Here is a 15,488-nt window from a genome sequence, read left to right as displayed (position 1 = left end):
TATTTAGGGATTTGCAATACGCTAGATAGAATATCCTCATTGATTTCTATCAATGTCCCTCGGACATGTCCGGTGTACCCCGAGTCCCCTAAGGCCATATCGCTAAACATTTCTCTCACTAGGCCGGGATAGGTTGATGTGTTTAGGGTACATAGGTATTCCCAACCTTGGGCACGGAGTCTCTCTCCAATAGAGAACCCCTCACTCGCTAGAAACTGGAAATCTATGAACCTACCCGTGGTTACTGTGCGATTTGCACAGGAAAGGGTCACGGTTGGCGGAGCAACCGAAAAAGACGGCGCGGAGGGCTCTTCCCTCCGTTCCTCGTCGTCGTTTGCTACTCTAGGACGCCTCCCACCCGTTCGCCTAGCTCTTTTAGGTGCCATGGATTGAAAATCTTAGGGAAATGGGAAGATTTTGGTTCGGTTTGTGGTGGAGAGAAAATGGAGGCTAGGGTTTTGTGTTTTCGTTGGGGACGAAAGAGGATAGCTCGGGTCGGCTCGAGCTGTTTTGACCTAATTTAAAAACTTTCGTTCGGTCCCCGAGACATCTCCGCGACTAATGCGAGACGTCTCGCCGGGGGGACGTCTCTGTGATTTGCCAGAGACGTCTCCGGCACTGAAAAATTTCAGACTGATTTTTATCTTTCCCCAATTTATTTTATTCAACCACAATAATCAACGTGATTTCTTTTGGTGAATATAGAGTGAGTTTGCTTGGGATCCTTCCCTTCAATAATACATCCTACAAAAGTTTTTATAATGATTTTTGAATTCATCAATATTGAAATGAGGAATGTTTGACCAAGCTTCGAATGCCTATGAAATAGGCTCTGAAAATATCTCCATGAAGAGTCCAAGGGAGGGTAACCATCCTCCGGAAAGTCAAACAATTTATCATCTAACTTTGATAGATTCATGTTTTCACTTATTAGATACTAGGTTTGCTATTTGTCACCTTGAAGTGGATTATTAGTTTGAGTAGCAAGGCATTGCATTACAAGTTCAATTTATTTGCTAGGATCATACAAGCACAAAGCATTCCTTAAAAAGTTGAACCTATCTTTACTAAGGGGCTTTGTAAAGATATCGGCCAATTGATTTTCAGTACATACATACTCAATCATCACATCATTTTTCAGCACATGATCCCTTATAAAGTGATGTCTAATCTCTATATGTTTTGATTTAGAGTGTTGGACAGGATTTTTTGTTAAATTAATTGCACTTGTATTATCACATCTAATTGGTATGGTGTCCATTTTGATACCGAAGTCTTCAAGTTGTTGTTTAATCCAAAGAACTTGGGCACAACAGCTTCCAGCTGCAATGTACTCAGCCTCAGCTGTGGACAAGGCAACTGAATTCTGTTTCTTGCTAAACCAAGAAACCAAATTAGCACCCAAGAATTGACATGTGCCACTTGTGCTTTTTCTGTCGAGTTTGCACCGGCAAAATCAGCATCGGAATAAGCAATTAAATTTATGTCAGATTGTTTAGAATACCATAAGCCTACATTAGATGTCCCTACTAGATATCTGAAAATTCTTTTAACAGCTTGCAAGTGTGATTCCTTGGGACATGCTTGGTATCTAGCACACATGCAAACACTGAATAATATGTCTGGTCTACTAGCAGTAAGGTAAAGTAAAGAGCCTATCATACCTCTGTACAATTTGCAGTCTATACTTTTACCTTTTTCATCTTTGTCAAGCTTGCAACTTGAACCCATGGGTGTGCTGATTTCCTTTGCATCCTTCATCTTGAATTTTTCCAACATTTCCTTGATATATTTGGACTGACTGATGAAGATGCCTTCCTCTGATTGTTTTATTTGTAGCCCAAGGAAGAAGTTGAGCTCACCCATCATGCTCATTTCAAATTCTCCCTGCATAAGCTTGGCAAACTCTTGACAAAGACTATCATTGGTAGCACCAAAAATTATATCATCCACATAAATTTGCACAAGCAATAAGTCATTCCCTTTTCTTTAATGAAGAGAGTTTTGTCTACATTTCCTCTTTTAAATTTATTTTCAATTAGAAAATTACTTAATCTTTCATACCATGCCCTAGGGGCTTGCTTAAGTCCATACAATGCTTTATGCAATTTATAAACATAATCTGAATGTAAGTGGTTTTCAAAATCTGAAGGTTGTCCTACATAAACTTTCTCCATTATATAACCATTTAAAAAGACACTTTTTACATCCATTTGATAGAGTTTGAAATCCATGAAGCATGCGTATGCCAAAAGTAGTCTAATAGCCTCTAACCTAGCAACAGGAGCAAAAGTTTCATCAAAATCTATTCCTTCCTCCTGATTATAGCCTTTGGCAACTAGTCTAGCTTTGTTTCTTATTACTATTCCATCTTCATCTAGTTTATTTCTATATACCCACTTGGTGCCTATAATTGAAACATTAGGGGGTCTTTTCATTAGAGTCCAAACTTGATTTCTTTCAAATTGATTTAATTCCTCTTGCATAGCATTTATCCAATTTTCATCCTTTTCGGCTTCCTCTAGTGATTTGGGCTCTATTTGTGAAACGAATGCAAGATAATTACTAGTATTTCTTAGAGAGGATCTTGTCCTTACCCCTTGTGAAGGATCACCAAGGATTAGATCCCTTGGATGACCATGTGCATACCTCCATTCCCTCGGAAGATCTTGATTTCTTGCTTGGGGTTGATCTTCTTCATCTTGCTGAATTGTATCTTCCTTGACTTCATCCTCAAGTTGTTTGTCTTGTATGGAGAACTCCTTTATTCTGTCTTCAAGTATACCTGCATCACTATCTTCTTCTTTTCTAGAAGAATCTCCATTAGCTTCATCAAAAACAACATGAATGGATTCTTCAACAATGAGAGTTCTCTTGTTGAAGATCCTGTATGCTCTACTAGATGAGGAATAACCTAAGAAGATCCCCTCATCTGATTTAGCACTAAATTTACTTAGATTGTCCTTTCCATTGTTTAAAATAAAGCAACGACAACCGAAAACATGAAAATAACATATATTTGGCTTCTTATTTTTCAGCAACTCATAAGGTGTTTTCTTTAAAATAGATCTGACTAATGCACGGTTTAAAATATGACATGCAGTATTTATTGCTTCAGCCCAAAAATATTTTGGTAGATCCGATTCGCACAACATGGTACGAGCCATATCTGCTAGTGTGCGATTCTTCCTTTCTACCACCCCATTTTGTTGGAGTGTCCTAGGGGCCGAGAAATTATGATTTATACCGTTTTCTTCACAAAATTTTTCAAAGTGCTGATTTTCAAACTCGGTACCATGATCACTCCTAATTGCTTTTAGTTTAAGATTAAGTTCATTCGAAATCCTATTATAAAACTTGATAAAAGCGGAAAATGACTCATCTTTATGTGCAAGAAATGAAACCCATGTAAAACGTGAAAAATCATCAACAATCACAAGACCATATTTCTTACCCCCTAGACTAGCAGTTCTTGTAGGTCCAAATAAATCCATGTGAATTAGTTCTAAGGGTTTTGATGTCGAGACTATGTTCTTAGACTTAAAGGAACTTCTTGTTTGTTTCCCTAGTTGACATGCAGCACAGATTTTGTTCTTTTCAAAGTCTATTTTTGGTAATCCTTTGACTAGATCTTTTATAATCAATTTAGAAATTAAATCCATGCTAGCATGCCCTAACCTACGATGCCATAACCAGCTAGTCTCATTGACTTTGGCATCCATGGCTACAAGACATTGGCCATCCTTCATGGTGAGATCATCAAGATCTACCATGTAAACATTTCCACGCCTATGTCCCGTAAGTATGATTTCATTGTCAATTGGACTACTAATTATGCATAGTGAAGATTCAAAAGACACTTTAAAGCCTTTGTCACAAAATTGACTTATACTTAATAAATTATGTTTTAATCCATTAACTAACAATACATTGTTAATAAATGAGGAGGGTGATATGGAGATTTTACCAACGCCAATGATTTGACCTTTAGCATTGTCTCCAAATGTGACTACTCCTCCTTCTTTCGATTTCAAGGTGACGAAAAGGCTCTTGTCACCGGTCATATGCCTTGAGCAACCACTATCAAGATACCACATTCTCTTTTTACTCCCGGCTGCAAGGCATACCTGCAAAATAATCATGTGAAGCTCTTAGGTACCCAAGTTTTCTTGGGTCCTTCTTGGTTAGTGTAGTTGGTCCCCTTAGGCACCCACACTTTAGTTGTGTTTTTACCTTTTACAAATGTATTCTTGTTAGATTGAATCTTTCTTTGAATGCAAGAATAGGCTTTATGTCCACTTTTCCCACAATGAAAGCATGTAGGTTTTTCAGTTTTGGCATCTTTTGCTTTCACAAAAAAGTTCTTTAGATATTTTTGTTGTTTGCTAGTTTTGTATCCTAATCCGGCTTTATTAAAAACAGCTCTTTGATTGGATAGAATAAGATTTAATTTTTCAGAACTAAGTGTAAATTTCTCCACAATTGGTTTGTACTTATGTACCTCATTTTTAAGAACCAAATTTTCTTTAGCCAATTCTTCCTTATCATTTTTAAGGGATTCGACATTTTGCGTAAGTGAGGTATTACTATTGAGTAGGGATTTAACTTTTAGATTTAATTCCTTAATTAGTGTTTTTGCCGTTTCGTTTTCAATGCTAAGCTTTGAATTTTTATTTTCTAGGTCAATGGTGTTAACATTTTCAACGCTCTCCTTCTCAATCAATAGGTTTTTAATGTCATCCTTTAGTTTTTGATTGGAGGCCTTTAATTCTTTATTCTTTGCTCCTAACATACTACAATCACTCATGAGCTCTTGGAAAGCTTCATATAATTCTTCTAAAGTAAAATTTGTGGTTGAGCTTTGACATACCTCATCGTCTTCGAATGCCATGAAGCACAAGTTGGCGGTCTCTTCCTTCTCTTCCTCGGAGGATGATGTGTCACTATCATCCCAAGTTGCTTTCAACGTCTTCTTCTTCTTCTTTCCAAAGTGCTTCTTCTGTTGAGGGCATTCGGAACGGATGTGTCCCGGTCTCTTGCAATCATAACATATGATTGGGTCTCTTTCTTTTTCCTTTTCCCAATCATTTCTCCCTCCAAACTTCTTTCTTGGGAAGGGTTTCTTTCTTCTCATGAATTTCTTGAACTTCCTTACTATTAAGCCCAAGTCCTCATCTTCGCTTTCTTCTTCACTCTCACTACTTTCTTCTTCACAAACACTCGAAGTAGCCTTGAGTGCGATTGTCTTCTTCTTTGGCAAATCTTCTTCATGTTGCTTCATTGTGAGCTCATGCGTCATCAATGAGCCCAATAGTTGTTCAAGTCCCAATGTGTTGAGGTCTTTAGCTTCTACGATCGCCGTGACCTTCGCTTCTCATGCTTTTGGCAAGGACCTGAGAATTTTACTCACAAGTTCTGGGTTAGTGTAAGATTTATCCAAATTCTTTAGACCATTTATTATATCAGTGAAACGTGTGAACATGCATGAAATGGTTTCGTTGGGTTCCATCTTAAATAATTCATATTTGTGAACCAGAATGTTCACTTTAGATTTTTTGACTTGATTGGTACCCTCATGGATAACTTCAAGCCTATCCCATATTTTCTTGGCGAAACTACATGTGGAGACTCTATTAAACTCATTCACATCTAGAGCACAAAATAATGAGTTCATGGCTCTAGCTTTGAGTTGAACCATCCTATTATCATTCTCATCCCAATCCTCCTCAGATTTGGGAACTTGAATGCCGTTAACCATGTGAGATGGTTCGTGTGGTCCCTTGATTATAACCCTCTACAAGGCATAATCTTGTGCTTGAATAAAAATCCTCATTCTAGTCTTCCAATAGGAATAATTTGTCCCATTGAAGAGTGGAGGTCTATTGGTTGTCTGCCCCTCAGCAGGAACATTGTTGAAGGGTGTTGCCATCTAGATCTTTGGCTAAGACGGTTAGGTCTTCAAGAAATACACAGAGCACCCGCTCTGATACCACTTGTTGCCCAGAGATGGTCACCCAAGAGGGGGGTGAATTGGGTGTTTTAAAACTTTTTGACTAATTAAAACAAAACACACAAGTGTATGTGCAAAGGTAAAACTAAAGTAGCAATCACAGTCAAACGCAAACACACAAAGATTTATAGTGGTTCGGAGCTTCCACTGCTCCTACATCCACTCCCCAAACACCTTTGGAAATTTTTACTATAATCAGCGATTACAGTACGGTAGTTTTGCGAGTTCACTACCCAACTCGTTGTTTTACCCCGGGCTAACAACGAACCCTACAATCCCCCAATTTAACCTAGGCTTGGGACGCCTATCCCTTGTTCCAAGTCCCTTGACTGGAACAAGCACAATAAACAAAGGTTTTACAAAGATTTAAAAGCTCTTAATGAAGCGAATATAACAATGAGAAATAATAAAATCCGGAAGAACCCTTTTAGCCATTGGAAGCGTGGGTAATGGTGGTTCTTCCGATGTGGATCACGTTGGCTTGAATGTGAGCTTTGAATGCCGAGTGGGAGTGAGTAGTTGAGCACGAAATCAGATGGAAAAGCTTGAATGCACTTGATTTCTCCTCTTGAAAGCTCTAACTCCCTTGAACCTCTTTTTCTTTCTTCTCTCTTGAATGATCTTGTGTTGGGTTGGTGAGAAGTTGTTGGAAGGCACTTAAAAGCTCCCTTTTATAGCCCAAAAAGCAATAGATCCGTTAGACACAAAAATATGACCGTTTGAAATTCAAATTTACCTGCAAAAGTGTGTCAGTCGCGTTCCAGGCGCTCCGGAGACGTCTCCGCTTCGACGCGAGACGTCTCGGCTGTATAAAATTTCTCTTGACGTTGTTTGGAGTCTGCTCGGCACTTTTACAGGGACGTCTCTGAAGAAGAACGACTTGAATGCTTGTTCTTCTGTTTTTCTGAGAGAGTCGGCTCGATACTTTACGGGGACGTCTCGGGATGTTTGCGCTTTTTCCATGGAGACGACTCCGCGACTTTGGGGACGACTCCGTAGTTGTATCACCGAAAAACATGTCCTCGAGAATCCCCTGAGAGAGTCGACTCCGCGCTCTCTGGGGACGTCTCGGGAAGTCCGCTTTTTACTCGTGGGGACGACTCCGCGTCCTTCGGAGACGACTCGCGCGCATCCCTTGAAATCGGCCTTTCTGCCGCCTCTGAGAGAGTCGACTCCGCAGAGTCAGGAGTCGACTCCGACCCTGCGAGACGCCTCGCCAGGTGCCGGGGACATTTCCAGACGTGCCAATTCTTCCTATTCGTGCCAGAGATGTCTCTGGGACAACCCGGAGACGTCTCGGCTGTCCCTGATCTGTTTTCTTCAACTCAAAAATTCTTCAATAAATCTTTGAAAAATATGGGAACTTGCCTAGACATTTTTTAACAATATTCTTAATTAAACACCTAAAATCCTCAAATAAATTGTTAAGATAAAGGAATTATACTCTAGTGTTTTGTATTCATCAAAATCCATCAGGGGGTCAACACCCACCAAAGGCAGCGCCACGAGTCGACTCCGACCAAGGCCTCGCCCAACCCCGGACTCCGACCTGGCCTCGCCATGGGTTCAGGGACCCTCGGTATGACCCACCTACTAACCAGGCCATCGCCGTTGGCAGGCGGCAGGACATGCTGACAGTGACCCTCCCTGTGCTGCTCAGGGACCCCGCGGGTATGGCCCGCACAGCGGCCGAGTATGTTCAACATTTCTCCCCCCCAACGCGATGCCTGGGTTTCGAACTCGAGACCTCTGGCTCTGATACCAATTGTCAGGATCAAGCGCTACCATTACACCAAAACCGACCGGTGTTAGTGAAGGCGCAACTCTATTTCCTTAAACCCCACCAAAGGTAGCGCCACGAGTCGACTCCGACCAAGGCCTCGCCCAACCCCGGACTCCGACCTGGCCTCGCCATGGGTTCAGGGACCCTCGGTATGACCCACCTACTAACCAGGCCATCGCCGTTGGCAGGCGGCAGGACATGCTGACAGTGACCCTCCCTGTGCTGCTCAGGGACCCCGCGGGTATGGCCCGCACAGCGGCCGAGTATGTCCAACAGTAGGGTTGGGCAGTATTCGAAGCTTGCTGCCTCCAAGAAAAATTTGGATGATTCCGCCATCCCGGGTTATATGTATTGGAAAATAGGTTATTACCCGGTCCGGGCTGTGTTTGAGCAGCATTGATGTGTTCTTGCACGAGTTCGGGAAATTGGGGTGCTGAGGGGCACTCATGAATAAGGTGCGATGGGCTAGAACAGATAGCACACACTTATGCTTGGGAAGAGCTAACGATATGTCCTCCTATCATCAATTGATCAATCTTATGGGACAATGCATCTACCTTGTTAGACAGGTCCATGGAATGACTTATTTGACAAATGGTCCCTTTTCTTTGAGAACTTGGGGGTGCTTGACGAGAACAGGAAGCATGGTGGAGGGAGTTTTCATTAAGATTTTCAAATAATTGCCATGCTTCATGCTCATTTTGAAGCATGAAAGTCCCCCCGCATGCAGTATCAATCATCTGACGGTTTTGTTCAGTCAATTCATAGAAATATTGCACTAGCTGCCATTTAGGTATTTGATGATGTGGGCATTTACGGATTAGGTCCCAAAATCTCTTCCAAGTTTCATGAAATTCTTCTCCCTCAGTTTGGAAAAAGCTCGTGATGGCACGTCTAAACTGGTTCGTTCTTCCTATGGAAAAGTATTTTTTAAAGAATTCTTGTTGCATTTGATCCCAAGAACGAATCGAGTTGGCTTCTAAAGAATTCGCCATTGTTTGGCTCTATCTTTAAGGGAGAAGGGGAATAATCTAAGTTTCAGAGCAACATCAGTGAAGTTCTGAATCTTGACAGTTGTGCAAATCTTAAGAAATTCATCTAAGTGTTGATAAGTGCTAAATAATGCATAAATTAATATCTTATTCATAGCACTTATCATTATTTTAATTCATATATTTTATAAATTCAACTAAAAAATTGTATTACCTTCATGATTGCATTTTAATAAATTATCCAAGGTAATTCAAGTTTGATTTGATTATTTATTGATTAAGCTTAATGCATGCAGGTCGAGTCGAGCTCAATTAGGTAAAGCCTAAATGGACACTGCAGCATCCTCCAGAATCGACTCCAAGAACTCTTCTCCAAAATTCAGTGCTTAATGACTCTTCACACATTCATCTAAATTTCTTCCCACTCATTCCAATTCTCCTGTTTAACATTAAAAATAATATAATCCCTTCGATCATTTGTCTCATAGATCTCAAAGCATACCAACATATTTGCACAAATCCTAAAGCTCCATTCACTCCTCAACTAAAATCCCACGCTCCAACCATTTCCCCAACTCCCGTATTCTCTTTCCTCCCTCGTCACTCCGTTTCTTCCGCACATCCCACACGGCCGTCCACGCCCAAGGAACAGAACCGGATTCCCAGCTTACGTCGTCCCCCTGGCTTAATCCATCTTCCTAACCTCCCAACTCCACAACACTGCCAGTTCATTTCCTCTTACAAATCTAACCAAACTCCCAGCCGAGATTTTCTCAGCTTCCCTCGCGCCTGTGCCCATAGTCTTCTTCCAGATCGATCTCACATTCGAGCTTATCCTCCCTCCCATTTGCGGATCAAGCCAGCCTTCATCTCCTCCGCGGATCCGATCTTTATCCCAACCGTGAACACCATCCCCTGTTTTCCAGCCATGCCGAGCATCACGGAAGAAGCTCACGCGTGAATGATCCACATCGTCCGCAGTCCAAGGATTTCCTCCCAGTCGGATGAGCATCCAAACTTCTTCCCCTCTGCGTGAAACAGCATGATCCTATCACCTCCTAGATTTCCCCAGCCGCATCTCAACCGGATGAGCTTCATCCTTGCGAGCTTCACGGCAACCACACGTCCTCTGTTTCGGAATAACCACCAGCCGAATCCCATGATCTTTGCTCATCTTCATTTCCCATGCTTCCGATTCTTCCACGGATCAACCCCATCCGGATTTACATCCCAGTTCATCTTCCCATCGTATCTTCCTCCCAGCATCCTTATCTTCTCCACATCCCAACATCCTTCCGGATTCATCCCAACAAACCAATCCTTCACGGATTCTTCCCGAATGTCCCACGATGAATCCAACGTATCCCCGGATCCCAGCATTCGGATTGATCCCAGCTCACGGTTCAAAGCAACCGTATCAGATTTCCTCTTCCGAATCCATCAGCATCCTGAGCATCTCCTCTCAGCCGAGATCCCAACTTCTTTTCCCTGTTTCACGTTCAAACCCGTTCGCAAATCAAGCCAAACTCCCGAGCTTCACGGCATCCAAACAAAGCCTTCCTCCCAGCGTCCGAAATCTTCTCAGCCTCCATCCTTATCCCGCAGCCATGATCCTTATCTACACTCGAAACAGGGAGATGGGAAGTCTATTTAAAGGAGTCGGACGTGAAGACCAGGGCATTCATCCTTCCCCACCGGGGGGGGCATTCCTCCTCTTCCCCACGAGGGGAGGGGGCTGATCCCATTCCTTCTTCCCCCACCGGGGGGGGGGGGAGGCTATTCCTAGCTCTCGGAGGCAAGTCCCACGGGAGAAGAAGAAATAAAAAATAGAGGGAGAGAGAAACATTTTGGGCATTTCGGGAATGAATTTCCATAGAAGTTCAAGAGGGAGAGTAAGCCGGCGAAAGGAAGAGATGGAAGCCCGCTGCTGTGCTGCTGCTGCCGTCTCCAACTCTATGCAGGGCTGATCTCCTCTCTAGGGCTGGATGCAGCCCTAACACAGGGACATGGTTTTTATATTTTATTTTATGTTCTTGGAGTTGTATGAACTTATTGTTTTTAATGGAATCTTCTTTTGAATCATATTTAATTTCTGTGATTTTAAGTATGATGTTCGTACAACTGTTCTTCATGATCACTAGGTAAATATAAGATAGTCCATGCTTAGGAAAGATGCGATGTGCTACCACCTTAGATTAGGGTAGACATTTCATGCCAACCGAAGATGGATTATGCCCAAATTACTTTTGTGAATCTTTATTTAAATGCTTATTAGGCTTGTAGCCAATTTGCATGTTTATCCAAGAATAAATTAAAATATAAATAACCCTTGTTCCGATGTTAGTGGTGAATTCTTTGCCCTAGGTTCTCCTAAATTGATATCCCTTTAATTGCATTTTCTTTTATTGAATTGTTTAGTTTAATAGTCTTCACAAATTCATCATTTTAAATATTTTTATTTTAAGAAAAACAACTATACCCCAATCCCTGTGGATCGATAGTGTTTATATGGGTCTTCGTTGGTGAGCCCATAAAAAGATGGGAGCATTTGGATCACACTAGACTTTATTTCATATTGTACCGCTGCTACCTCAGGTAATCGAATGCAAGATGGGGAAGTGTAAATGGTGGGAGTAAAATACTCCCTCAGGAGTTTGGGTTGTTCTTCAGCCATCTCAGGATGTGGGGATGATTCTAATGTTCTGATCTCAGCTCGAATATTCCTAGGAGTCCGTTCTATTTCAGGGTCAAAAGGTAATAGGTCATGTACTCTAGAACGACTCCCTTGCATACACTAGTACTTGATCAGTCAAACATGCAATAAAAGATAAACACATCAATCCTTGTATTTGTCCTAAAATCACTAGATAGCTCCTAACTGGTTTGAAGAGGGCACCTAAGCCTCCAATCCGGTCTAATAAACCAAGTTGACCAGGTAAGCTCCCAGGTAAGTGGAGGGGTCACGATGCGTTCGCAAAGGTCCCACTTAAAACCCACTTGCCTCGAACAGATGAACTGTCTCCCTTATAGGGACAAAGCTTGCCTAGACATCAACTAAGCCACAGAGCGAAATTGGTGCAACTTTCGGTGATGTTCGTCCTATTGAGCTCGAATGTTCCTAGGAGCCAACGTCTAATTGATTTTAATTAAAGTGACCCTATGTGAGATTGAGTTCACCTAAGTTGGGCAAGAATCCAGTGATGAAATCCGGCTCTTATCTTGTTGGGGTGATTGCCCTTACTATGTGCGGATTAATTTGTGTATGTGTATCAAGCATGCATTCACACTTTTGCTGAAATTAAAATCAAACAATCACCACAAAATTTCAGGCTAATAATTAATTTAAATAAGAAAGGTTTAGAGGTTACCAAAGAGAATTTCTCCAGCAATTTAAATTTTTTTAGGCAAACCTTTACAGCATTCCTTTTCCAGCTATTCTTCTTTTGATCATCCCAGATTTTTCCTTCGATTTCTGATCAAATAAGACCAAAAGAAAAATTAAAAAAAATTAGTAGAAGAGAAAAAGGAGATAAGAAAAGTAACAATAATAGAAAATAATTTTTTACTTTATTTTAGATATATATATATATGAAAGTTTTTTTTAATTAATTAATTTTTTTAATGATAGGAAAAATAACTATGCTAGCACTCCCCGGCAACGGTGCCAAAAATTGATCGGTCCTTTCAATTTCGAAAATAAACCACGCAATAGCACGTATCCTGTAGGATAGTGATTACGGCTGTCGGTCCACAGGGATGGAGACAAGTTATTTTTCTTTTAAAAAAATAAATCAAGAAGAAGAATTTGCTAACTTGAATTAACTAAATTAAACTATAAGTACGAATTAGAATTTATTAGATTAAATGGATCTAGGGTTTGGAGTCCACCACATAGCATTGCATCAGGGTCTATGTTTTTTAATTTTTTTTTTTATCTTTTGGAGAGGCATGCAATATTGGCTACAAGCCTTTTAAAATAAAAGCATAAAGAGTTTTAAGAAAATCCATCTTACATATAGCAAGAAGTGTCTACCTAATTATCCTAACCTAAGGTGTAGTACATCTCTTCTTTCTAGGCATAGATCATCTTAGACTACTTTAGCAAATATGAATAGTAAATGGCATGCTCAAGGTTTAAATATCATAAAAGAAATATTTTATTGAAGATAAGAATTTAAACAAGCTCCAAAATAATAAAGAAAATAAGAACTACAATGCCGTGATACATTGCTAGGGCTTCATCCAGCCCTAGACTAGACGTTTAGCCGAGCATGGCTTCCGAACGACCTTCCATCTTCAAATGAAAGTCTTCACCTCCCATTATTCCCAAAATATCCAAAATACTCTCTCTCTCCCCCTCCTTTCTCCCTTTTTTTATTTCTTTTTCTCTTCTTCCCTCTTGGCTTTCTTCTTCCTTTCACCGAAACAGGGGGTCTCCCCTGTTTTTCTCAACCGAGCTCCCCCCAGCCGATGGCCACCCTCCTCCTTTTATAGAGGATGAAGGGCGTCAATTGATGAGAGCACAAAAGTGCGACCTACATGTCACTAAAATTAGTGTTATTGCTAACCGATAATGATAAATTCACTGGATTAATATTATATTTAGGTTTGACACAGATTATCATAAATTAGAGATAAAATGCACATTGAGTACAAATTTAACTTCAGAAGGATCTCTTCCCAGACCCGATCCGAGTCGGGTCCGAGTTGGGTTTGGGTCCGAATCGGATCCAATTTTTCTGTGCTTTAGGAAAGAATTTTGGGCAAATCTAATTTGGCCATATCATAACTATGAGGTACTGGGTGACCCATGACTTGAAAGACTTGCACTTGACCTCCAGTCAGAACAGATGACCCGTGACGAACTCAGTCCGTCTGTCTACAAGCCAAATTACATATCACACTATTTTTTTTAGATGACTGATTGGACGGAACTTGGTCTCCCAGCTCCCATATCAGAACATCTTCCATCTTTGTCAATCCCACAGCATCCCGTGGCCTCGCATCCAAGCACCCGTGCCAGCTCCCGTCGGATCCTCAGCATCACGCATCCATCTTCCTCCTTCCAACTTCCGTGCCAGCCACCGTGCCAGCAACGCCCGCGTCCCAATCCTCCTCCCAACATCGCGCCCAATAGCCCGCATTCTTCACGCGGTGAACATTCCAGCCGGATTAGCTTTCCTAAGTCCCTGCTTCGTCCGCATCACAACGCCCACGTCTCTAGCATCCCGCAATCAGCGTCAAGCTCCGTCGATCATGCTCCCGTCTCCTCCGTGTTTCAGATCATCCACCGCATCCGTGATCCACCTCGTCCGCTCCTCCCAATGGTTCACAGCACCACACCTCCTCCGCGGCGCCCTCCAAGTCACGCCAGCTCATTCCGCGGCCAGCCCCTCTCCACCGTGTCCGTGATCAACGGTCACAGCAGCCTCCTACGCCTCAGCCCACGGTAGCCTTCATTATCAGCCATCACTGCATCCAGTCTTCCATTCCCAGCACTCAGCAGCCTGTGATGCATCCCAAGATCCATGCCTTCCTCCAAGCGATCCTGCAGCTAACCATTTGTGAGCATCCGGCGCCTCCTCCTCCAGCAACGGTTCCGGGATCCAAGCATCAGCCATTCTCTCAGCAATCCCGTGGCCAGCCGTGAATCACCCCGCGCCCGAGCTCCATGAATCGTGCCTCCAAGTCCTCCCTTCCGGAATCCCAAGCATCCTCAGCCTATAAATAGGGTGGCCATCGGAAGAAGGAGGGGAGTTCCGAGGGGGTGCGGGGTGGTGGTTGGCTGGCCAAAAGGGGGGGGAGAAGAAGAAACAGAGCATTGCTCTGTTCTTGGGAAGAAGAAAGAAATTAAAAGTATTAGTTTATGTTGTTGTTTAACCGTAGGAGAGAAAAAGAAACTTTATTTTATTTTATTTTATTATTTGCAGAAGAAAGAAGCATTAGGCTTCATCTTCAATTTTCTTTTACTTTTTGTAATCATTCCTTTTTATGAAATCAATCAATTTCTTTCATGCAATCCTTATTCTAGGTTTAGTTAAATTTCTGTTTTCTTTATGCAATCGTTTAATTTTTCTTTTTATGCAATACATCTTATTTTCCTTTATGCAATTTATGTTCTAGGCTTTTAATCTTCGTAGCACTGTTTTTCATCCATTTTAATTCATGCCAAAACTCTTCTCTGATTAGTTAAATATATAAATGCTCTTTAAATCTAAGTATATGTCTTCTAGTTAATTTCAATTAAAAAAATAATTCTCCAGTAGACTAGAGAATCTATCATCATTCTACATCCTCAAAATAATGTTTTTCTTCCATCATTCAAAAGTCGATTTCGAATTGAAGTGAACGTTCTAGTTTTTATGCAACTCCAATCGCCTCCCTGTGGATCGACCTCTTACAACCGCTATTCTTCGAGTAGGAAAGGTAAGAGTAGAATTTAAAATTAACTTTTGTTCGTCGGTTCTAACAACGATCTGTCTAGCATATTTTTAGGTAGACAGAAATCGGACGAACAGAATTTTGGCGCCGTTGCCGGGAAGGCAAATCGAGAAGAAAGAACGATCACGAAGATCAAATCGAATTTTGGATGCCCGGAGTGAACGCACTCCGGTAGTAAGTTTTTATTTTTATTTTTATTACTTTTTCTTATTTTGATTATTTCTAGTTAAAAATTTCGTAGTTATTAAATTCTGAAATTTGA

General features: G+C 41.4%; 1 non-coding gene across 1 annotated transcript; it reads left to right on the top strand.

Moving 5' to 3' along the window:
• Nucleotides 1–8,588: 8,588 nt before the first annotated feature.
• On the top strand, nt 8,589–8,694 carry LOC120112820. The gene has a single exon (XR_005514451.1). It is a non-coding gene; the product is annotated as a small nucleolar RNA R71 (small nucleolar RNA).
• The last annotated feature ends 6,794 nt before the right edge of the window (nt 8,695–15,488 follow it).

The sequence above is a fragment of the Phoenix dactylifera genome, chromosome 12 (genome assembly GCF_009389715.1).
Source record: "Phoenix dactylifera cultivar Barhee BC4 chromosome 12, palm_55x_up_171113_PBpolish2nd_filt_p, whole genome shotgun sequence".
NCBI classification, from domain to species: Eukaryota; Viridiplantae; Streptophyta; class Magnoliopsida; order Arecales; family Arecaceae; genus Phoenix; species Phoenix dactylifera.
The sequence above is the reverse complement of the archived record's forward strand: the minus strand, read 5'-3'. Positions and strand labels throughout refer to the sequence as shown.